Source organism: Motacilla alba, chromosome 2 (assembly GCF_015832195.1).
Source record: "Motacilla alba alba isolate MOTALB_02 chromosome 2, Motacilla_alba_V1.0_pri, whole genome shotgun sequence".
In the NCBI taxonomy this organism is placed as follows: Eukaryota; Metazoa; Chordata; class Aves; order Passeriformes; family Motacillidae; genus Motacilla; species Motacilla alba.
In genome coordinates, this window is record NC_052017.1 from 101,493,710 (window position 1) to 101,520,374 (window position 26,665).

General features: G+C 36.5%; 1 protein-coding gene across 11 annotated transcripts in view; it reads right to left on the reverse strand.

The window, feature by feature from the left end:
- The window catches only part of PTPRM (protein tyrosine phosphatase receptor type M), a 442,907-nt gene that overhangs the window by 397,341 nt on the left and 18,901 nt on the right, over window positions 1-26,665 (reverse strand). The window lies entirely within an intron of this gene.

Here is a 26,665-nt window from a genome sequence, read left to right on the forward strand (position 1 = left end):
ACACAACAAAAATAATGAGTTAAGGTACAAAACATTTCAGAACAAAGTTAGAAAGGCAACTTAGGAACTATATCCAAGTCTGCTTTGTACTTCACATCATCATGGCCAAATAACAATATTAATTTTCTTCTTATATTGCAAACACCGAAATAACCATCCATATCTGTCTCTCCTCCACGTTAGACAGCTGATCCTGAAAGCACAATAAGAAGTCACTTTACTCTGTGCAGAACTCCACAGCCCACAGACCAGAAAATGCAGCTTCACTGGCTACCTATGGCACTAACACAATCCCAGAGTAGACTGACTTTTATTTATCTGCAAGTTCCCTTGTCTTCAAAAGAGATTAAAGTCACACTACTGCAGGTACAATACATGTGATGCTACAGCTGGAGTTCCAGGTATGCAACAGATGAACGATTAACATGGTATTTCTAATTTTCTTAACATGGTATTTCTAATTTTCTAGGCATATTGCAAAGTTGCCATTAGCCCAAAGCACGGAAGAAAAAGATTTTCACAATGAAATTATTTTTTGGGCATCTGTTACAACTGGCAAGAAGTTCAGATAAATGGTAAATTTTTACACCATGAGCACACAATTAAAAATTAATAAATATATTTTTGCTGAACAGAGCTCCCTCATCTCAAACAGCCAACTGCCTTTATTTATTTACCTTAAGGTATTCTGGGTGTTTTTTATGTTGTTCAAGTTTTTAATTACCATGTTTCTTCCAACAGGGTTCTGATTTGAAATATCTTTAGATCTACCTATAAAAAGGTAACATGCCTGTCAATAACAATTTCTGCAGAAGTAGTGCAATTATACCCAGTCTAACTATTCAGAAGATCACCATGTGAGTCAATGAACTCAACAGGTCTAAGAGTGAAATGTTCAAGCAGTTGCTGCTATTTTCCAATTAAGAATAACAAAAACTGACATAGACACAAACTAAATTCCACTTGGCCTTGGCTTTGCAGGGTAGTTTTGCCTTCACATCAGGTGGTACATTTCAATATAAGAAAGGAACGCAAATATGTTTGCTTCTCTCCCACCCACCTCTGTACTGCATCCAAGCAGGGATCTGTTTGGCCCTAACAAGAACCAGGATAGGACTGCCTTCAATTATATCTCCACAACCCTTCCACAGTATTGGAAGATAAGGAAGAATACATTTTGGCAAGTGGATTTATATATATATAGGTCACGATTGACCTGGAGGCTCTGTTGTTTTGGCAGTAGAATAAGGAGGAAGCCCTCAGCTCCTCATTTTCTGTGAGGTTTGAATGTCAATCAACTGACCTAAAAACCAAAATATACTGAAGAGGCCAGTGAACCTGAAAGCAAAAGCAGTGACCAACCTGCAACAAGAAGAAGCCAGATACAGTTTGAGCATTAGAAAAAGCTGGCAGAAACTGTCTGATCACAGTGGACAACCTCTCCCAACTCAATGCAGCACAGTATTTCTTAAAAATGGAACTAATATTGTCAATACAGGGGAACTGGAACTCATTCTTTCCTGATTGTGATTATACCGTAGACAAGTTGCTATCTGCCATTCAGTCCTATTTGATGTCTCTGCCCTTCCTGTCTCCACATAGAAGCCAAAAAGGATTGCAAAGTTTATCATTTCAGCCACTACTGCACTTACAGTGTTCTTCTGAAAGAACTACTCAATCAAAAGGAGAAAGTACCTATAAATCCTCTTTTATCTCTATAATATAAGAGCACAATAATCTGCAAGTTCAATATACTGTGTAAGTTACAAATTAAATCAACTGTTAGCATTCTGAAGAGTTCTCATTTTTAAAGGCTCATGCTTCAGCACAGAAATGAAACACCTCATTCTAAAAGCTTACAAGGAATATAAAAACTCCTCTGGTTTAACAGAACTACTGTGCTTTATAAGGATCAGACATTTTCAATGGATTTTTGCATTAATAATAACAGTAAAGTGCATCTAGATTAATATTATGAAAAACAAAACCAGGTTTCTTTCAGTAAGAATTTGATATCAGATGTGTTATGGCTACATATTAAGCGCTTCATACAACAGAAAACTATAAACACTATTGAAAATAACACAGCTATTCCTTGAATTTATATGAGTTATGTGATGTTTATCAGCTTCTAAGAGCAAGACAACAGAGCTTTTGCATGATTTTAAGAGTATCAACCACACACCATGTAACTGCTTTGGTTTACAGTTCTACCACCATTGCTGTTAATGACACTGCAGCCTGATCCATCAGAAGCTAATCCTGAGGTTTAAACAAATCATACCCTATTATCTCTTGGCCTTAAAATGTGCTGCATCAGAGATCTGATGGATTAATGAAACACTGCTCCTGCTAATTGCTGACACAGGAGTATTTAGGGCACTGAGGCAGCCACATGAATAAAAATAATAATTAAAAAAAAAGGGAAAAAAAAAAAGAGAAAAAGCTTCCTAGCTTTCCTCTGCAATACATTAACCAGCCACAGAATGTTGCAAAAAATCACTACACCTATGCTTTATCACTTGGTCCCAACAAAGTCTTTTCCTTATTAAATATTCTTTGGTTTAGCTGCTGTACAACCAACAATCAAAGATACTAAACACTGACACAAAAGTAAGATAAAAAGATATTTTTGCACTGACTTTCTGTAAAACTGTGCATAATGCAGGAAAAGGCTAAGGAAAATGAGAAAACTCCTAACCTTTAAAAAAATTCTATACCTGATCCCAAGGAAAAAGTGCTGGACCATTTGCAGGAGTGCACTGATTAGCCTTACTTTTATGGTCGTAAAAATATAAGATTGGCATTAAAAAACAATTTTACTCAGCAGAAATCACAGCTTTTCTGCTGAACAGTGTGGTTTCATTGTGAATATTTATGAGGGAAGTGGAGGTGCTTTTTTAAGTCCCAAAATACACAGACACTTGAACTGCTGCTGATCAGCGTACTGAGCTCTCACCAAGCTATCAAAATAAACAAAATGTAATGGAAATATGGGAAACATTCAGATTACAGGGCAGTACAGAATAGATTTGCTTTGTGCTAAATGACAAAACACCAGGCATTTTCTGTGAGCCACCAAATACTGATATGCATGTTTACCTGCAATATCACAAATGACAGAAACACAGAAACAAGTGAAAAAACCCTTACAACATGGTGAACATAAAAGATGGCCTGCCTCCCTTGGACAAAGGCAAAGCATTAAACTAAATTACTATTCAACAACCGTGAGAAAACATGCTTAAAAAGCTTCCCTTCTTTTGCCTGCAAACAAGAAGATAGGATCTTGGGAGGACAAGGCAACACAGATGAAATGTAAAGAGTTGACCAGAAAAAAAAATGAAAATGTAACATTTATGTGTCTTGCTTCTAAGTTAAGACAAATCACCAGCAATTAATGAAAGAAACACATCAACTAATTCCTCATGATTTTATGAAATGACCCCAACATACAGACATCCCCTCCTAGATTTCAACTAATGAAAAGCTAATGTAACACTAAGTTTCCAGCACCCCATGCAGCTCAGGACTTCCAAAAGTCAGAAACCTCTTGAACTGCCAGCATCTGCAGGTCAAATGATGCAGCATCAGTGAGAGGCAGCATTTCCAAAGAAAGCAAGGGCATGTGCAGCCTGTGCTACACTATCCCAGCCTCCCACAGCCTGGGCACAGAGCTGACCTGGATTTTTAACTTCACTGCAAGACTGCTTTCACACATCTGAAGTGAAATAACCACAAATACCACAGCATTTAATGCCTGGGCATCCCACAACCATTATCAGTGACTTTACTGTGGTTTGCTACTCTGACCAGAAGTGGTGGAAATTATTCCCCACCACCAGTAGATTACTGCCCATAAAACTCATTCCTCTGAACCTAAGAACTTTAATTCAGCAACAGAAATCCAGAGAGAGCATTTCCACCTTATCTCAAAAAGCATCTAATTTGAGTGTTAAAACTCCAGAAAAAGTATATGATAGAGATCTACCCCCTTTTACTGGTATTAAATAGTTAATGGAGCTTCTTGTCAAGTGTTCTGGAGAATTAAGTTCTAAGTGAAACATAAAAAGTATTTTTTAACTTAACTCCTTAACAGTTTAAAAAAGGAAGGTGAATAATGCAACAAACAAAAGAATTGTGTTGGAATTCTGATTTCTCTTACCATACACATCTCTACTAAAATACCATTCACATGCTCTTACACATTACTTTCCCATATTTTTTTACTGTTTGCCAAATATCAGACTCCATCCATCTTAGCAATCAATATAAAATATCGTTAAAATTATCTATTGCAGTATCTGACTGTATCCCAAGATTTAAAAACATATTAAGAAGCTTTTCTCTAAGAAAAGAGCCAAAAGACTTGCTGGTCTACGTTTTTGAATACACACTACAATAGGATGAAAAAGAATCTAGAAGTTACACTAATATGCTTATAATTATAGTCATTGAAAGCTTAACACTTAGAGGTGGTTAATGCAGTAGAAGCAACCTCCAAATATCAAGATTCCCAGCAATATACTGTGGAGTCTTTTGCCAGAGATGAATAACAACTGAGTCCCACAACTTCTGGCTCTTACTTTCAAGCACAATCAAGTTCAGAAGTGAAAAAGGACTACTGGAAAATGGAAGATTATTGAAGATAAGACTTGACAACAATGAACTAGTACGTTGAATTTACAGAAAAAAATGGGTTTGAATTTTAAAGGGATCTTTCTCCTTTATTTTAATCACCTGAAATTATTCCTCTGGTGCTCTGGAAGAAGAGTAGAAAGAGTAGAAGAGTATCTAGAAAACAGCCATTAGACTTCAGCACGTGTTGCAGTTCAAACCAACCTTATGTCATAGGAACTTCTGCACTCCAGCAGTTCTTCTATCCCAGTAGCAGAGATCAGGATGAACACACACATTTTGTTAAGTACAAGCAAAACGCATTTTCCTTCAGAGATTAAGATAATTCAGCACTCCTTCTAAACATGCATTACAGCTTTCGGTTTCCAGTTCCCTTTGGCTGCAGCTATGTCAGCCATGGCAGAGAGATCTCCCACCAAGCCTTTGCTTTAATGACTATCTGCGGTGTTCCTGCGGTGGAAGGGCAGAGCCAGCAGGTGCTGGAACATCTGAGCGAGGCTGTAATTACACAAAATTCAGCATGGAACTGGAGAAAGACAACCCCCGCAGACAAGTTACTAGGAAACTCAGAGACATCAACCACTGCTCTCAGCATGTGACTCCAGCAGATCACCTGCGAGCCAGAATCCAGAACCATTCCCAGGTTTAACCATGCATCATGGGCCTGGCCTAGTCTCTAGAATACAAAACTGAAAGGTTGGAAATGCTGCTTACGATGAAACCGCTTCCATAACTTGTATTATGATGTTCTTTACCACATCTACGACATCTAGAATCCTGAAGTAATGGGATTTTCATGTTTGTACTACACTGAACTTTTAACAGATGTGTATCTTCAATATATGGAAAGCCAGGAACAGAAACTTATTGAAGATATTTTAGGTATATCAAAGATATCAACAGATAACCTCATCCCATGTAAGTTTCTGCAATTTAAAAAAATGCAGAAATTTCAGCAATATTCTAATTCACCTTCTAGCCTATGTCCAGTTGTTACAAATTACCTAAATAAAGTCTTACAGTGAACTGGGACTTCTTTCCCAGACAACATTTCAACTAATTTTAGCAGCAATTATTTTCTATGCCTCTTGCTGTGGGAATAGTGGCATAAACAATTACAACAGTGAATGACTAAGTAGGCAGAAGCTGATAGATGGCAGTAAAGCTTACAGTCCTATAAAAATCTTAAGGGGAAAAAAAGAGAAGGAAAAAACCTAGAAAAGGGATACTGTGCAACGTCATTTGAAACATAAAAAAGGCCTTAAAACAGAAATCTTTTCTCATACTTAAATAAGGTGATATATTTTACTGCTTTAAAAACTCAGTCCATCTTTTTTTTTTCCACTCAACAGATAAATTAGTAGAACACTCCTAATATCACCCTGCATTTTGGATAATCTTTCCATCGAATAAATTTAACTGAAATTATAATTTGAAAAATAGCAAATTTGTCATTTTGCAAAGATCAGATATTCAAGGGGTTATTTCCAAGGCAAAAAAAATATCCCTTATTTGCTATAATTCTCTTTCAGATCACTCCGTGATAGAGATACTTTTTCTACTGGGAAACATCTAGCACTTGAAATCCATCTGTGAACTACCAAAAATATATTATTTCTTCTTCTTTTACTACAGCTCTGTCAGAGCAAACACATCACCCACTAATATTCAGACTAATTACTTGTGGTATTATATCTACTCCTGACTAGAATGGTTACATTTTGATTTTAAAAGTTTGTGGCTGGAATACAACCAACCCAGTATTATTCAGCAAAACTGAAACACAAGATATGTAGACGAAACCATTTTGTTTTGGTTTGGTTTTTTTTATCCCTCTAGGCCAGTAAAAGCTATTTAATTATTTAAAATTTCAATTTAATTTTGAGGACATATACACAGAGTGAATCTTCAGAGACAACAGTAGTGTCTCCTCTGCTTAATTTAGTTCTTTATATTAGTATTGCAATCCTAATGTTTTCATTATATGGGCTTTAATCTGCTGATTACTTTGTTGACGTAGGTTTATTAATGAACAGGCTTAGTGCCCCCAATTAGTGCTTTTAATTATTGGTTCCTTGCCGGATTTTTCCTTCCTTTTCTGGCTGCCTTTGGTAGGCAGCCTTCAATTACTTTTTTACTTTCTTCTTGCGCTTTTCTTAAAGATAGTGCATTTGCTTCTGTAACAACAACAAAAGTGTATTTACAACAGCAGCACACGTTAAACAACACTTTCACAACTGGCATTCTTACCAAGGTCATTACAGTCAGTATGTATTTACCTCATTCCCTTCTTCTCTGTCACCTTTGAGAGTGATGCTCTCACAGCCAGACCCTCATTCACAAAGCTCTATTCTCATGCCTCCTCTCCATGCTACACTCAGCGTTACACAGACCACAGAGTGACACATCTGTTGACTCAGATCGCCTCTGAGTTTTCTTCTGTGGCAGCTGATTGCCAGGGGCTCAGTGAGTTATTTGTTAGGGGGAGAGGGATGGAGGTGTAGGGATTAGCAGCACCGAAATTAATTTTGAGTCAGCTACTTAGGAAAACACTTTTCTTGTTGCATTATAATCTGGCAGGGCTTTTCAGCAGGGGATGCCTAACTCTGAAATTGGTTGATTCTGCAAACCTACACAACACTGACCTTCACAAAAGGACGCAAAATGTTCCAGTTCTCTCACAATATTTCAAGGCAAGGACGGCTAGTAAGGAGCAAGCAGATCAGGAAGATCTCTAGCTTCCCTGAAAACCATTTCCAATACAATATTTTTGTTTTGTACACTAGGTTAATAGTATACTTCAACTGCTAGTCAGGTAGATATTCTGGCATAATATTTTATTTCAACTGTCTTATCTTGCCTATCTTAACTTCTGAACAACAGCACCATTCTGGAAATAAGTCTAGCTGACCCTTGCCACGCCTGTCTAATAACAAATTAATTCTGTTCATGACAAAAAAATACAGACCTCAAGAGTTTTCAGCTTTCTCATCATTCAGGGTGAAAGAGAAGCAACCTCACTGAAAGTAGCACTCTTAGATAGAAATGCAGTTTGACAGGAATGCAACCAGCCTTCATAATTATTCTTCTTTTATCCTCCACCAGTCTATTTGGGTAGGTTTTTTAACTACCATGGAAATACATAATCCATGCTTTGTCATGCAGATCTCCTATGTGTTTTTAAGCCAAGACCACAAAAGCAGTGGCAGACCAACCAGCTAATCATATTCTTCAACTTACAACCTCAGGCAAATGACCTTAAATGCTGCAAAACATAATGTTCATCAAATCTAAATAAAAGTAATAATTAATTCAGTAATGTTAACATTCAGAAGCTTAAGAACTGTCCTGAGGACATGGCAGAATGTTAAATACACTAAGAAACAGCCTTGAAAGAAAATACAGCAATGAAGAGACACAGTATCTTTCTCCCAAGCCCTCTCCACTGCACACCACTTGAAAGTGAATTTTAACCTGTATATTTAAGTTTCATCAAAGTTAAAGGAAGAAAAATCAGAACTTTGGCTTCTTTCACAATAGAACAAATGCGAGGTCTAGGAAATAGCTCAGGATTTCCTGCCACAAATTGTCGTATCTCATCAGAAATTCCACAAGGAGGGTCCTCATGTTTCCCTCATTACAGCTGCTGCTCCCCTCTGCCTCCCACCAGGTGTGACACAGAACCCCGCCGTGATGGTTCCAGGTGGGCAAGCAGCCAGACTGGATACAGCCAAGCACAGCAGAAACTGCTCCCCAGGCACACACCAACTCAAACCTTGCTCCTTTACTCCGTCACAAATTTTCACAAAACTAGCAGGAACTAATTACCTCTTCCTCTGGGTTTTTTACAGCTGTTAAATGTGGAGAAGGAGGTTCCAAAGTTGCAATGAGGGGCTGACAGAGCAAGAAGCAGAGAGCAGTCACATAATCGGCAGCACTTGGGACAATATGCTGCCGATCTGGCAAAGCTAAAGCTTTTGTTTCTGACTCAAGGCTTAGATAAAAAGTGTGTACAGCCAAAATAATCCATTCTTGATTATGCTTGGGATTTCCTGACCTTTGTGTTCAGATAGCACACTTTCTGACAGTAGGGTGGAAGATTACCAGCCAGTTTCCACTGCAGTTACATCAGTATTAATCACACTGTGTATAATCCCAAGCACCTTCATTTGCTTCCAATGCACTTCCCTGGTCAAATTCCAGAGCAAGTTGGCTAAAACTGCCCAGCTGTAATACTAAGGAACAAGCACGACCTGATGAACCTTCTGTCTGCTTTGGATCTTCTACCAGGGCTGAGAAACTCAAACCCAGAAAATTCTGTCAAGTTACACAGTTCTTTAAACAAAGATGTAGCTTTACTTGCTTTAGCCTCCCTATATTCAAAATGCTAAGAAAAGCATCCAAGGCTGCAGATGTTACCTGTGTCGAAAGACACGTTCTCACACAATGAAAAAAGTATATTATTTTCTCAGTGAATGAGGGCGTTAAACAATGATTAACATGTCACAAGCAGGTCTACTAAGATCACATAGTTTAGATTTTCCAAGACAGATGCCTTCAGCAATTTCTGAAATTCATGTGTAGTATTCAGGAAATAACCACGCAAGAACTGAAGTCCTGAAATACCAACAAATTTCAGGAAATAAAGCTGTAATCAGTAGATAAAGCTGAAATGACACAAAAAAAAAAAAAGACAAGAACAAAAAACCTATTGAACTCTCCTTGGATCCTGAAACAATCCCCAGTGAGGAAACAGCTGCTACAAAGTTCAATTATATCAAACTACCATAAATTAACACCAGGTAATGGATATTACCTTAAAAAAACTGAAGCGTGTGCTTGAGAGCAAATTTATCAAAATGTAAGTTTGGATGTATTTTTTTCATGAGGACTTTACAATACTGTATCAGAAAAACCAGAATAATTAATTTAAAAATTAAATTTATTTCTACAACTAAAATCTATTCAAAGACATACAGTAACTACCTGGAAAAAAACCCACAAAATACTAACTAAGTGTGCAGTGGGAGGTCTTAACATAAATATTCAATATGACACTGTGAACAACCTTTCAGAAAGCTGCACCCCAAACTGAGTTTGAAGATAATGGAAGGACTGAGGAAGAAACTAAGTAATAAAGAACATTACTCAGCAACTTCAGCAACATCCATCAAGTCAGACCCTAGTATATAATCACTTTGTCAATCACGTAGAAAAACTTGCACTTAGAAGGAAAGAATGAGTATGGAGAAGAATGACCTCTATGCCAGGAAGGAAGGACAGAACTATCAACAACAGAAGTGTTTATAAACAAAGACATTAACCCAAATAAAACCCAGACATTTAAACAATTTGTAGGTTCTTTACAGAGCCATGGGGCAAAAGAAACAAACATGCACTGGCTGGATATTAAATGCTGGGGTCCAAGGATGACTTAACTCTGGAAGTTGCTACAGCCTAGACTATGAAGGCAGACAGACCAACCAATCCACAAACTCCCACCCCAATCCCCTTCTGGTATTACCATCTACACATCACATAAAAATTTTCCATAACCCCCGAACCAGATTAGCTTCCTTTAAAAGGAAAGAGAAACAAAAGAAGGAAACTGGCCTTTTAACAGGCAATTAATAATCTTTTACCCTTTCTGGTTTTGTTCAACAATACTTTTCAGTATCAAATTATTCTTAGGCCTAGAACACAAGGAAAGTTCTTGCCTAGTAAAATCAACTTTTCACAACAGCAAACTGTGCTAATTTTCTTAATAAAAAAAATTCCACAAGATCTCCAAGAAAGGAAAAGACTACTAAAATTTCAATGAAGCCCTAAATCAGGATGCAGAAATGAGTTGTGTGGATACTATTATGCAACAAAACACAGAACAACTAAAAGCTATAAGAAGGGGCAACCCTTGAGGTTAAAAGTATTTAGCTGCCAGAACTATAATTAGTAACCTCTGGAATTTTTTTTATGAACTCTAGCAGCTTCCAAGATTGCATAAACCACTGTGCTGTACAGAAACCCACCACTAAGTATGTGTTATGATACATACACAAATTTTTGCTTTGCCAAAACAAAGTAATATACATTTTTATCAACTCAACAGCAGTTTCAAAGGCAAAGAGGTATAGAAATTCACTGGTCTTGCAGCAAAAAATTTTGTAGTAATGGCTATTTGATTACGGGTATGAGAAAGCATCACCCACTTTCTAAATACTGTTATTATCCATTACATGACTTCAGCAGTACAATGGACCTTTTATTTTATAATATTACTTGGGGGTGTGGGAATATGATCCTAATTTTAAGATTAAAATTTATTACAGCAATTTTAAAATGCTGGGCACAGATAGCCAGAAAGCCAACTAGCACCAATGTGTAAAAATCACAAATGAAAGACATACTTGAAACGTTCTTCTCTTAAAGCCTTTAAACAAAGTAACTGAAAAATGCATGCAAAATATTAGCCGAAATAATAGAGCAACACAAGGAAAGCTGGGTTCTCTCAAAAGTGAACATTTATTCCTCAAATACAACACTAATAAGACTATAAACTGACAACAGCAACAAAAGGAGAGCTATGAATTCATCAAGATGGCTTCCCTCTTAGCTTGAGTTGACCCTGAGCTCAAAATTTCCTGTTACACAATCATAATGCGTAAGACTTCTGGAAGACTTCTGTGTGAGAGAGCCGTAAAGTGCAGATATTTTATGAAAAAAGCTCCACCACACTGACTCAGTCTGCCTTAAAACCACCTCAACAAAGCTTTCACACAAATGGGTTAATACTGGTAGATATGGGAATTCTATTATTCTATTTTAGAGAAACAGAGAGTCTCATGGAGCCCAACATGGGCAAGAGCACGCACACTAACCTGCAATACTACCATTTTACATTTCCGGAATAAAAAACAATTAAGTTGTTTTAATTAATACTCTTTTGAAAATTATTTAATAATGTATAATATACCTAATTTCTCAAAACAGCTATTGGATTTGAATTAACTGAGTTCCTTTCAACACTGTCATTTGATATGGTTTGTGTTTGTGTAAGATCAGCTCACATCGCAATGACATCTGTAGCTAATGGAATTGTACATACTGTACATAGCTGGAACTTCACCACAAGATTTCAGATTTCCCCTTTCTCCTTTTACAACTACACTGTGGAGAGAGATATACTGAACATCAGGGGCTTGCATTGATCAGATCCCTGAATTGCTCAATCTAATATGCAGACAGAGAGCTGTTCTTCTAAGACTTCGATTTCAGAAGTTTGCATTTCTTTAAGAAAATAAATCCTCTGCCATGCATGCACTCTCACGGCAGCTATAATATTATCTTTTTGCCAACATCTTCTCAATGTTAATCCAGTGATTTCATCAGTGCCAATAATATTTGATTGTTCATCCCTCTGCAAGTCTGTGCAACTGAATTGTTGGAATTGTATCTTGCCTATGAGCTCACAGGTCACGATCAGCCACCTGAGCAAATACTCTCTACTTTCTGGTTGACTTTACGATTCACCCAACCTCTAATCCACAAGGAATTCATCCCAAACACTTTGTAGTGATACTAGCAAATAGCTACAAAATGCCTTCCTGCATGGGTTCCCAAAAGATTCAAGAAGAATGAACCTGTCCCATTTCATATTCCTGACTTCAGAAGTCTTGTGCCTCGCTTCACAGCTGAGGAAAGAGTGCTTGACCTGGAAAATAGCACTGACTTTCCTTTAAATGGGAAGAGAAGCTTATAAAAGCTGGCTGTGCCCTGAGCACATGAGCAGAATTGTAAGTACACTACTTCCTGGATAACAGGAGGTGACCAGTCTTTAGGTTCCCAAGAGCATTTCAGAGTTTAGCTAACAAAGTCCTTGGAGAGATGCTCATTTTTAAAAGGAAAGTAAATGTAACAATATCTCAGGCTGAAGTCTGCTGACTCGAACAAAAGTACCCTTACTTCCACAGCAAGAGGTTACTAAATGGATTGTCCACCAAAGGAAGCCCTGACAAAAAGACAAAAAAAAAAAGGGAAAAAATAAGAATCAGGTGAGTGACTCAAAGACACCACATAGCTTTCAAAGGCAGTTGGAGATGGACATCATTTTCCCATTCTCCCATGGGAACTGTGAATTCACCTACCATTTTGACAGAACGCTTACAGCAGAGAGCACATGTCCAGATGGACATTTCAGACACTACCTGAAAGCCTTTTGAGGAAGATTTATGCTTTTCTTTGGGGTCCCCCTTGTTAATATGGCTCATTCTTAGAAATAAGGAAAATGTTTTCAGCTGCTACATTCTGCTTTGGTTTCAGCCTGCTTGGAAGCAAGTTCTGCTCAGCACAGCAGTATCTTCTTATCCTGGCAGCAGACTTCATGATACTTTCCATTAGTTATTAAATTCCACAGACTAATTTTTGCAGAAAACAGCAAGGCAAGACCAGATGAGAGTGGCTGTTCCTTTTACTGCAAGGGAATCTAATCAGAGGGGTTCTGGCTCCACTGGAGACTAAAAGCAATAGATTAGGTGAGAGATTATTTATCAGTTATTTGAGGGGACCAGTGGCAAATACAGGTACAAATACAGGCTTACAGGATTTTATCACCTGTAGTCATAATAGCTGAGCCTCTTTGTCAGACAAACTTCAGCTTCTGAAGTCTTGAGATGCTAACTTTTAAGGGATGAGGGAGAGGGAAATGATAACCTGAAGGATTAAAAACATGAAGCCAAGGTCAAAAACCTTCTAATTCTGATACTACAATCAAAATACTCATCAATAGAATACCATATCACTTTTCAGTTTGCTAGATAACTTAGCAGACTTCAGTGTACAACAGACAATTCCGGCAAATAAACCAAAAAATTTGTTAGAAGGAACACAAGCATTAATGAAGCTCTGGAAAACCTGTTATTTTATACAAGAAATATGAAGTCCAAATAGCTATTTATTTTAGAAGGTTTCAGAGCAATTTGCTCATTTTCTAAAGAACTTAAACAATAGGACTTCTGATAATAGGTAATTTCTTTATCTAGCAAAAAAAAAAAAAGCATAATGAAATACAACAGAGTGGAACTTCAAAGTGTAAACAAACTCAAATTAGAAATAGGTATTAATTTAAATTATCTAAGTGACAGTAATTTAACACTAAAATCCATACCCGGCATTTGTCTTCTCTAGCCATCAGAGAATACCTTTCCACACACAGGTCCAAAACATAGTGTGAAATGTAATGAGAAAGCCTGTGTAGGCAACAGAGAAAAATAAAATTTACACATCTATAAATTAATTGAATTGTTATTGGATCTTCTTACAGATGAGTCACAGCACAGACTTTATAGCTTTCAGAGGAAAAATTAAAGAAGCTGAAATGTAAGAGTTCTGTACCAACACAGCAATTAGCATGTGAAGAAATTAGATGAACTGAATAGGCAAGAACCTTTTTAAAGCACAGAAAATTATCCCAAGTTTGTGCAAATTCAACCAGAATAGTTTCTCTCATTACATTTTGATCCCTGTAGTAAAGCTTCTAAATACTAGATATCTCATTAGCAGGTTTAATAAGAAATTAAAAGAGGAGATGGGAATATTGGAAGGAAAGCTTTTGTACTTTTTAAAATTGGAATCCTAAATAATGTTGTTTCACTTGGAGGAAAGGAAAAGAAATCCTAGGATATGTAAGTCTAATATTCTTCCCATGCTAATAGCCTTTCTGCTGCCTTCTCCTTGCAAAAAAAAAAAAAAAGGATCTACCCCATATGGTAGCTTTAAACAAACAAAAAAAGAAAAAAGAAAAAAAAAACAAAAACACAACAAAGCACCCTGAGGTCAAAACAAAACTGAAAATCTGATTTACAGGTGGGATGGGGGCATATTCAGAATCATGGATTTTTTTTAATCAAAAAATCATCACACAGCAAAGGAATTTGACAGCAAACATTTCAACTGATAAGAAACCTCAACTACAAAATAGTTGCAATAATTGCAAGTCACCTCCCAAATACAACATAGCCCCTTTTTATGAAGAGTATTTTAAATCTTAAATACTTCTCTACAAACCTCAAACAATCCCAGTAGATATTGTTTCTTTATTTTCTCTCTCTCTTTTTTTTTTTTTTTTTTTTGGAAACTTCAGTAAATGTTCCCTGGGGCAAAGCTCACACAGAAACTACAGAATGTCTCCTGGTACTAAACCTTCTGTGAATCGAGCTTTTAGATACTTGCAACGCACTGGCATCAAGACGTTCATACAACTCTGAATTATTTATTCATCAGCCTTCGTGCAACTTCCCGAACACCAATGGAGACCAAGACGATTTCAGCTATTTGATGTTACATCTTCTCAAGTGGCAGAAGAGGCTATAAAGCACCCCATTGCTTAAGCCTGCCATCTCAGTTCCATTAGCAGTAAAGACCTCTCTATTCAAACTGCTAAGTAAATCCTCCGAGAGCCGGGGGACTGTTTCATGCTTGAAAGCAACTGTTAAGAATTTGACAACAACCAAACTGTTCCTATTTAATCCTTCTCCCAAGGTAAAAAGAATTATAGGTAAACATATGCCTTCATTATTTGCTTTGCTGCATTTCAATACTCAATCCCACACAAAATTGCCAGCCAAGGATTTAATGCAATCTCTTCTGTATTTCAGAGCTATTGCCTTTATAGAATGGAAAAAGCTTAATAAGGGCTGTAGAGTTGGATGGCAAACAACTCTATTTTCTATAATACACACTAGAGATTTTGCAGAGGTAACTTTAATAATGCAATAAGCCGGAGAATTTTTCTTCAAGTTAGAATTTTCAGGTAAACCAGAATAGTTGTTAGTCCATTCAGTCTGCCAATCACTGGTTTTCTCTTCAATTAAAAGAAACAAAATTGATCTGTTACAGAGTACAACTACTCTAGTTTTAGAACATACACAGATTTACATAAACTTTCTTAGGGGTTAGTAATATGCATGTTAATCAAACACTAGACTATTGAAGAAAGCTTCTTAGATACACTCTGGAATGCATTAAAATGAAAATTTCAAGCCTTTGGTCAGGTTTAATTCAGGAATCAAAGTACTTCAAAATTTTTCAAAGAAACCAACACTGTTACTTAGTGCTGTACAGTGTTCTCACCCACACAGTCACTGTCTAATTCTTCTTCTTTATGAACAAAGATGAACATATAGACAATAGTGACTGAATGAAAAAAAAACCACATACATTCCATGAGGAGAAAGTGTATTAACTCAATTAATATTTCTTTTTAAATTGGGGGTAAAGAACTATCCCCAAAAAGCAGACAACCTTTCACAGGAGTTTATTTGTACTGCATTCCTGTTAGGAGACAAAATGAGGGCTAATATTAAATTGAGAAGTATATTTAAACAGACAAAAGAATTCATAAATTTAAAAACAAGGCTGTGGGCAATTCATCAGGCATTAGAGACCAAAGGCTAAATCCAGATCTCTCATTAAATTTCATAGATTCAGATTTAATATACAGAACAGCAGATGTATCATTTACATATAGTACAACGGATACTAACTGTATAGATTATTTTGGATGTAACAGTTGTACCCTGTCAGAGGAGTTTTATGACAAGGCAAAAGGAGGGTGAATCATACATCTAATTAACATGGGACAACTAATCACTGGAAAAGCTAAACCCAAAAATCAGAAAATTAAACTTCAATGCTTACACTAAAATTAAAAAAAAACAGAATTCCCAAACTATTTCTCATGGCATGCATCACTTATCATATCCCAGTTTCTAGTGGGTCTCCCACACACATCTTAGTGAGCAAAGCCCCTTTATTAACTTTAATAATACTTCCTGCAAGTAAACAAAGAGGTCATGAAAACAAACAGGAGACTTGAAGACGCTCAGACAGTTACTGTAAGGCTAATTATGCTATTTAATGGAAAAGAAAGCCTTCTTCCTAGCCTAATTTAAGCAGCAAGAAAAAGCCACCACTAGCTTTGAAAGCTGCAGCTTTCTGCACCATTCAATTAGGCTTTCTTCTTTTTTCTGCACATTCACACATTAAAACTTCTTGTTCTTTTCATAAACATTTAAATAATAAATTCCCTTTTCTGCTCTGTACTGCTTAAGGAAATGGGCACAGTACAGCCTTTATATTACTTGTATGCCTTTCTGCCTTGTCAAGTCTCTACAGATGTCTTGGTTGTGCTTAACGCAGTCCTAAAGCTCTGCTGAACGCATTATGGCTGGAGCAGCACATTAAAGGAGTACCTTAACAGTTGCTCCTTTTCTTTTGCATCAACTCTTTAGAAACATCTAAAAACAATGTGGCATTAAAAACATCATTCTTTTTCCTTTCTAGCTCATGGCTCTGTTCTAACCCATGCTTCCCTATACAATGTACATTTCAGTACAACAGTGCACTAAATTACTATCTTTTGAAGGGAAAAAAAATATGACTAATAATATGTCATTTTACCCCCATAAAGAACCTCAAGTGAGGACTTAGGTGGATCGACACATAAGTAAATATTTTGAGACTTCTTCAATACATTCAGTATATTTCAGGTTTCTTGTTACTCTTTGCCAGAAATGCTGATCTGCTGAGGAGCTTGCTTGCAAGCAAAATTCTATTCTTTTGGGAAAAAAGCGGTAAAGTAACTGCACAATAAGTACAATCAATGTTAACAGCAAACTCCTTCATTCAGATGGAGATGGAAAAGAAAGGTAGTGCTGGAGACTAAATAACCTTCAATGATCTTCCTCAGGTGACTTCACGAAGTTCTGTACACATTTGTTCCATACTGTATCATAAGTATTCAGCATCATTAAAAACACTGCACAGTGCAATAGAAGATTTCACACTCAGAAATCAAGTACAGAGCACAAAAGCAAAACGTGTATTTGTAAACAAATATAAAGAATCAGTCATTTAATATCATCCTTCTTGACATACTTGAAATTTTACGGTTACTGCCAGACAGAGGTGTCTACTACATTATGAATAAATAGGAGATAAAGCTAATCAGAATCTGATCTAGATGCACTTTTTTTAGAAATTGTTCTAGTAATGCTGTTCTTACCAATGATTTGTTCTGTGCATTGTCAACCTTGTCCCTTATCTGCTTGTAGGCTTCTCCTTTACACAGGACTGGCCATGATGCTCCTTTGATTCTGAAGTACTGTCCTGCTTCTCACAATTAATGGTAACAGCTTCCTTGCTTTCTATCTTCTCCTGTGTTCCTTTCTTCTATGTTCTAGTACAGTATCCCTAAAAAATCATCAATTACTCCTTTACCCTACAGACAGCACTGGGCGACAAAAAACTCGGGAGCTAGATGCACATACACCCATCGCATCTATCCTTCCTAAAAAATTCAACAAGACAACTCATATTCAACATCTGTATTCTTTCTATAATTATAATTTTGTACAGTCCACAAACAGCCTAAGCACTAAATGATACACTGTAGTTGTTGCTAAGGCAGCAGCAGATTTACACAGGTGAAATCTAGCCAGTGTACCACCTTGGTAAATTATCAGTAATTAAGCTGCTTCTCCATTAAGGTTGCCACAGATTAAAAAAAAATAAAAAAATAAAAAATAAAAAAAAAAAGGAAATCATCTTTTGTTATGAAAACTTCACATAAAATAAAGCCCACACAGTAAAAAGGCCATATATTTTCTAGCTTTTAGAACACTTATCACATTGTCTTTAGAAAGTGCAGCAATGACCCATGGGCTATGTGCCCAGTGTTAAGGAAAGAAAAACAAACCCTAAACCAGTTGCATCAACACTGTTTCATAACCAGTTTCACTGCACACCATCATTTTATCTAGGTTAACTGCATTGCAGGTATTGCCAGCTTGGGGTAGTTTTAGGAAACTCCTATCTCTGTCAATAACTCAATGGAAGTACTCCTAACGGGAAGAATTTACAAGACTTTCCTGCAGAAAAATAAATGAACAGAGAAAGCAGAGGTTTGTTACTGCTTTTTCCTGGCTGAAACTGACAAACAGCAAAAATAAGAGATTTTATTTTGGAGCAAATCAGGAATACAACTTTGCAAAAACACTCTACAAGTCTAGCGCAGAAGTCTCTCCACATATTACCCAATTATAATTAAGACTAGCTGTGAGAAGTTTCACAAACTTCTCCAGAACGTTTTTCTAAAGAAGTAGCTGGGTTTGTCAGTACACAGTTTTTGAAAAACAGAAAACAAACTCTCAGCAAGATTGTGTATCAGAAAGAGAGCACAACATTCCATATTCCAACATAGAATACCAAAGCCATAGCAAATTAATATCAGCTTAAGTGATTTTATTAGAATTTCCTGTAATTATGTTAATAAAAAATTAGTGGCAAATTAGTATGTCTCAGTAGTTGCATTACAAGACAGTGATATTGAAACATGATAGTTTAAATGAGACTGGTAAAAATATATTTAAGCAGAAGATTATTTGGACAAGAATCTTCATAACTGATATCAGTCTTGTTTAATTAAAACAAAAAATTAGGCTAATTTTTTCTGCCATCTCTCCAGATCAGTCCAATCTACACACACCAGATAAGCATTCTAATCTATACCGTGCAGTATTTGAGTGAAATTTTAAACCTTCTACAAATTTCAAATAAAATCTGCTTTCAGGAAGTTTACATTGCATAAGCTCCCCCTAAACAGAATATGCTTGATGAATGGACACAAGTGTAAAAGATAAAACTATTGCAAATGCCTGCGTTTAATTTTTGAGAGAGAAGTATGTGCATATTCACATTTATGTTGCCTTAAACTCATTTAGAAACCAAGTTTTACATCCGTGGAGATTCATCCAGCTCAAATACCTGAACTTCTCTTTCCTTCAGTTCATGCAAACTCTGCATTGGTGAAGAAGAAGAAGAAAAAATTCTATACAAGGGCCATATCCAGTCACATAAAGAGGCATTTTACCAGACTGCTTGCAGAAGACAATAAAATCCTGTTTCACCATGACTGACAGCCTTCAAGAGCTTTTGAGGCTTTCACAGTTGTTATGACATATTAAAAACAAAAAACCCAAAAAGTGCTACATTAATCAATAAGGCAGATGATCCACATCTCCTCCATAAAATGAGGAAACTTATCTTCCTTTGTCATGTGCTCTGGGATCTGCTGAAAGGTGGCTATAGATGATGAGTGTGGAGAGAATAAGCACAAGTCTTTTCAGCTTGGCACACATGCAAAGTATTTTTTAACCTTAAATCATGTGACATATCTACACTTTTTACCTAATACGTATTTTTAAATTTGTACCCTTGCAACAATATTAAACATATTAAAATATCTCTAGCTACAAATAAGAACATTTATTGATAAATTTATTAAAAAGTGGAAATATTTACAAATTAGCCTTGATAATCTTATTATTAGAATAAATTAAGAGCTCACAATGAACACAGTGACAAGTAGCAATGAAGTTTTGCTTATTCAAAGGTTTTACTATTAAGTCATAAACATTTTGCTCACATATATAGAATTTTGACTAAACTATAACAATATGACCAAAACACCTGAAAATTGGAAAAGCACCAAGACATCATCCTTCTTAGATTATTGTCAACGTTTAAGAAATGTTCAGGAAGCAGAAGTTCAGTTGCAAATATTAGCTAAATCAATGTAACTAAAAGCTGCTACTTTAGAAACCAGTAATCCCAAAAGGGATTTTTTTTCACCCATATCACCATGAGAGAGTATCTGATTTTCCTACTGCATCCAGCGTAACTTTAAAAGAAAACAATGAAGAAATACTCCTATTTTAGAAGCTTTCTTTACTAGGAGTGACACACAACAAGCACTATGTCCATGAAGCAGCAACTGCATGAGAGGAAATGATGGCAGATCTAATTAACATAAATTTTCAATGAGTCTGAGAACTCAAAATAAAAAAGGGTGTGAGTGCTATTGACTCTATTAAAAATACACACTCATAACAGTATGAATTGGACCTGATGGTGTTTGCAGGCCACTTCCAACTCAGCATATTCTGTGATTCTGTATTATGCTACAAACAGCATAGAAGCAAGAAGTCTGGGCTCTATTAACAGCTGAGTCACAAGCTTGTAAGGGAGCTAGATAATGTGGTATGGTTAATATGCTTGTTTTGAGATATTCTGAAAAAGTAAATAAAGAACACTACTTTGCTTCTGTTTTACTCACTAATTCATTCTTCTGAAATGCCTTGGTGCAAAGTGAGAACACATCAGCACAAGAGTGCCTATTACAGCCCTAAGCAGCAGCCCTTGAATTCAGGAGATGAGAACTGGACTGTATAATACCACAACAAGGGGGAAAGAATCACTGAAGGTTAAACATTTAAAAAGTAGAAAAAAATTAAACAGTCACAATAGCTGTCACATTTATGCATGCTAACTTTGAACAGCTGTGGCAATGTAATTCGCACCAACAGCAGCAAATTCTTGTCTCTGTGTGTACATCTCCTACACTGTCTCCTGGGTTTTTATTGTTGTTTCTTCAAGTTTGTAAGATGCCAGCATCAGGAACAGCTACTGCAAGCCACCCTGTAACAGATGCTGAGGAGGAAGGGGAAATCTTTTAAAATAATCATCATCTTTTGACCAACTCAAAAGATTTTCTTAAATCTCCTGCAGTAGACAATGAAAGTGAAATGGAGTGTAATAAACACACAGCATAATGAAGTCAGAACTTGAATTCCGTTTAAAATATGACATAAGATAAGCACACAGAGAAAAAAAATCCCAGGAGAAAGAATTTTACAGCATAAGGCACCATAAAGACTGCACAGATACTTTTCCTAGTGCAGTTGGAATACCTCCCAGCTGGGCTGCCTGCTCTGCTCTGCCAGCACTGGTGGCTCATGCTGCTATTTCACAGGCACAGCCTTTCCAGAACCCCCTCTGCACAGCTGGTACAGAACCGCCAGTACAACGCACATTCACACCTTAACCCAGATCACGTAAATTTATTCATACACAAATCCTAAAAGCAAGATAATACTGTGCTTTTCAAATAGATGGCCACATTGCTAGTGTCTGCTCAAAAGGGAATTAGTGCCATCTGATTTCACACCCTGTAACTCCTGAGCACTTCCTCTCCTGATGCTTATAGGTGTAGCATTACTTGTTCTTCATTCAGCAATAATTCTTCATCTGTGCCCCAGACATCAGAGGAGATCACAAGTTCCACCTAGCCTTAAACTACATTATGTTACACATTTGCAGCAAAACCAATTAACCACTGCAATTCCACTACGTACTTAACACAGTCAAAAGATAATTTAGTCATAATGCATAGGACATTTTCTGCAAAAGACAGAATTTTAAATAATTAATTCCATAAAAATGTACCCATAAGAGGCTATATGCAAAACTAATGCAAGAGCACCTGTCCAATCACATATTTGCCCAACGCAAAAAAAAAACAAAAACATGAAACACCAAATAAGTAAATTAAATTGTACAATCATCTGGATAAGATCCAAAATCATGTTTCAATCAATGAATTTACATACATCACAGAAATATTTTTCACTGATGAAATGACAGTATGCAAGACCAAAGCATTTTCCCACATCTGCCTGAAGAACTCAAACATATACTATATATACAGACCTTTCACAGCTGCAGAAAACTCAGTTTTACAGTACATGCACATTGAAACTGATTAAAATAGGTATAAGAATACAATAGTTTAAGTTCAGAAGTTCAGTAGTATGTAATTCACATATATATAGGAATTTTATATATATATATATATATATATATATATATATATATATATATATATATATATATATATATATATATAATTACTTCTGTCATGAGAATCCAAATAATCCCATATACAGATCTACTGGACTATTTTGAAAGATCAGTTATTTTTCTTTGTGAAATCAGCCAGCTTGGGAAAAGGATAAAGCATCGTGGTTATGCTTTCTAAAACTCACCATGTGGGGTTTGTTTGCTTTAGTTTTTAAGTTATAAACACTATGGCTTCTGAAGGATGTCAGAAAGAAAAGAAGAGCAACACATTAACCTCAAACTTCTCCCCAGTGCAGTTTTGCCAGTATTGACAGGTCAGATAACACCAACTAAGCGCATAAACAAATTTATTTTCATTTCATGCTCAATTAAAAACACAGTGGGTTGCCCAGACTGACAAAAGTGTGGATTTTTTTTTAAAAAGAAGTTTCCTATGTTAAAAGATTTTTTTAAAGTGAAAACCATCATTGCACAGAAAGATACAAGACAACACCAACTTACAGTCAATATGCATACAACAACTTGAAAAATTAACCTGACGTATGTTACAGAACCAAATCTACCTAAACGCATCCATAATCACGTGCACAAAAAAAAGCTCCTCAGACAGCATGTAATCTGTTTAGTTGCAACGTACTATAACTAGTTTTCATGAATAAACTGAAAACTCTGAGTTTGTTGCTGCCTGTTAATTTCACTTTTCCCTTTCCTATACATAACAAATGAGGTAAAGACTTCTTTATGTTCCACATTCCTCATATATTTGTTTTTTCTTTCTTTTCTGCTCTGCAGTTTTTCTGCTGTGTTTCCTATTTCCTTTATTTCCCACTTCTGTTTATTTCCCTCTTCTTTCTTCTCAATGTTTCAAATACCTCCGATGAACCAATAGCATAATATCAGAAAATTTTAAATATTCTAAACAATATAATTACAGCCAAAAATACGTGGAACTGTTGTTGACACTGCTTGGAGACTCATGCATCTCCGTTGGTAACAGCCTTTATCGGCAGCCAAGCTTCCCATAGCCTAAAGCTCTCTTCTCCTCCAAGCACCAAAATCCCAAGGCCATCGTCACATGCACAAAACACTGCACCAACATTTCTGTGAAGGCATTCTAGTCATCAGCTACTGACAAGGAACCAAAGGAACAGTAAAACGGAAAAGCAGTCCACCATTCATGCAGGGAAAAATTTCAGTCCTACAACAAGTAACAGTACGTGGCGTAAAAAGCCACTGTAAAATCAGCCAGAACTTGAAGCTTCTGCTCAAAATGCCCTCCTCCCTCCAGCAAGCAGTACTCCACCAACACCCATAAGTACTACTAGAGCAAGAAGGATGGGATATTAATGCAGAAAAATAAAGGCTAAATGAAAGTAATGTGTTGAGTCCTAAGAGCGTCAAATAATGAGACCATGAACAGAGAAAAATATTCTAAATTTAAGAGGTTTGGCTTGTTCCATTGTTTTCATTTTCCTGCTGGCCTGAGTGAAATGTTAGCTCTGGGGAAATGTTTCGATATCTTTTATGCACACCAACTCCAATATTGATAATTTTGTTGATGTGCAAGTGTAAAGTGGTGGTGTTGTTTACTCCTTCGTTTTCTCTTACTTTGAATTGACAGTTCTTCAAAGTGGCATTTATGTGTCCATATGCATGGACATGGAGACACAAATAACAGCAGCCACATGACTACTTGCAAAGCACGCTACTTAGTCTTCTGCATTTTATCCCCTCAGAAGATAAAATCAGCATGCTGTTACCGAAACTAGCAGTAACTGAATAAAAAAACCCTTTGCAATATTTTAAAGGACTTTAAAAAAATCCCAAAACATTTTTAAACAGTGCAAGAATTGCATCTGGAATCTTTACTTTATGGTATTGATTCTTCATGGTGTTGAGCCTGTGGAGATTCCCAAAACACAGAAAGAAGAAAAGAAAGAAGACAGACGTTTATTTAAATAATTTGTGAAACCTCAGCTATCATACACCAACTCCTAATTAGAAGTCTGACATGGTAATTAATTTAAACACAGAATAGCCTATAACCTTATCACTGTTCAGTGATTACTAGCAAGATGTTTTTACTGTGATTATAAACTCCAGAATTCTCTGAAAACATGAACTTTAATGCCCTGGAAATGACCATCATGTGTCATCTCATTACTTAGCACATTTCTGGCAAGAACAAAATTTATTGCCAAAGGGATAAATAAGGAAAGAGAACAGCAATGGAGACTTGAATTACAGATGTCTCAAATGAACCAACACCCCCGTGAATAGCAGCATGCCTGGGATCTAAGGGGATCTAAGCATGTCTAGCCAAGCCCATTTCTCTGAGTCTTTTTTTATTTGCTCTTCAAACAAAGAGAAAGGTTCAGGTTTCTACAGCACTTGGAATTCATGGAACTCTACTGAAATGGCTGCCAACAATAGCTAAATGAATTAGGAAACAAAAAAAAGTATAGGAAAAAGCCTTCAGACGTGGTATAATAAACTCTAATTCTTCTGCATCAGGAAGGCATGTTTGTGCTTGTTGTTCCTTTCCAAAAACTCCTCCAGAGGCATCACTCATTCTTCCTTCCACTGCCTTAAAACTCCCCACAGTATCACAGTTAGAGAGTAATGACCTTTCTTTCCCGGCCAGTATTATCTGGGACAAAACTCAGTTACAACTCTGTAATTCTTATCTACACCTATGGACTTCTCTCCACTGAATTTTTTTTAATACATTTTACTCATTTTATTAATTCTGCAATTTTGTAGTGGTTTTGGGGGGTTTGTTTGTTTGTTGGGTTTTTTGGGGATTTTTGTTTTGGTTTTTGGGGGGTTTTTTGTTTATTATTGTTCTGTCTTATCTTTTTGCTGAACTTTTTAACTGAAAAAAGCATCTCTGTCAGGGGAGCTCTAGTATTCGCTGTTACTAAACAAGAATGCTGGTACCACAGAATGAAAACTTCTGCTATTAATGTAGTTAAGTCTATGCATTTAAGCTACATGAATCTGAAAACCAAATTAAAATGCTTTCTGGAGCAATGCTCTTCCTTGATATAGGTCATCATTTTATTATTTGAAAAAATAAGACAATCAGAAGCAGCCACAGACAACCACACTCACACTGAACAAAACTAGGACAGACAGCAACAGGCGTTTATATTACTGACACCCTTAAAAAGTATTTGTCAACACTACGGAAAGGTATTAAGAAAGAGCTTCCTAACAGATGCATTTCAAACACATTGCATTCAGAAACCTAAAAAAAATTCTTTTACCCTTTTTATTTTAATATGCACTGGAATATTTCTTCTTGTACAAAAATACTACTCTAACTTAAAAAATATTTAGAGGTCATATTTTGCAAGTTCATTTACAGTAAAGGGGCTACAAAACGTCCCTTCATCCTTAAAGAATTCAAAACTCAACTGGACAACCTGAGTAACACCACCTGGCTTTGAAATGAACTCTCAGTACTGAGCAGAGGATGGGGATGGAAAACCCTCAGAGGACTCTTCCTACTTTAATTGTTCCATGACTCTAAACCCTCCCAAAAGCAACTGAAAAGACTCTACAGCACATAAATGCAAACCATTACTACTTATCTCTCAAAAAAAAATCTGCTGCTTCTACCAACAGGGGATACTGAGTGGGGCAGCATTTCTCCAACTCTACATCTACATTTCACAGTCTCTGAAAAGCTGTTAGACCAGCAACATTCATTCTCCAAGATGGAAAAAACCAAAAAGTGTGAACCAGAGCTGTGTTACTGCTCCTCTCTTGGTTTCTAGATCTGCTTCTTGGAGGCAAAATCTGTCATGAAATATCCAGGAAAACCTGACAGCGAGAACCTCATAGTTGAGCCTCATTTGGCAGAGACTGGCATCTTCTGGCTTCATCCTCTACCTCCATCTGGTGAGGCTGCCTTTCAAGATTACAAAAGACAGTCAAAACATAACAAAGACTGAAAGCCACTGTTGCCAAGAGTCAATCATGAGTAAATTTCTCTCTTTTTAGGTCTAAATGCTAACTGCTCTAGTGCCAGATTCTACCTGTCACTGCCCAGAAGCAGGTGATGTATGAAGTAGCTATCTACTCACTGCAGTGCTCATCATAATGAGAATATGGCTCATTTACAATTTTTGCCTATTAACTTCTGGTAGCACACTATTTATATAAACCAGTTTGGCATAAACATCAAAGTTGCAATGTATGCACTTCTGTTTCATCTCATACACTGCCTTTTTTTATCCTTTGGTAAGGATTTTTCAGCACCTTTAACAGG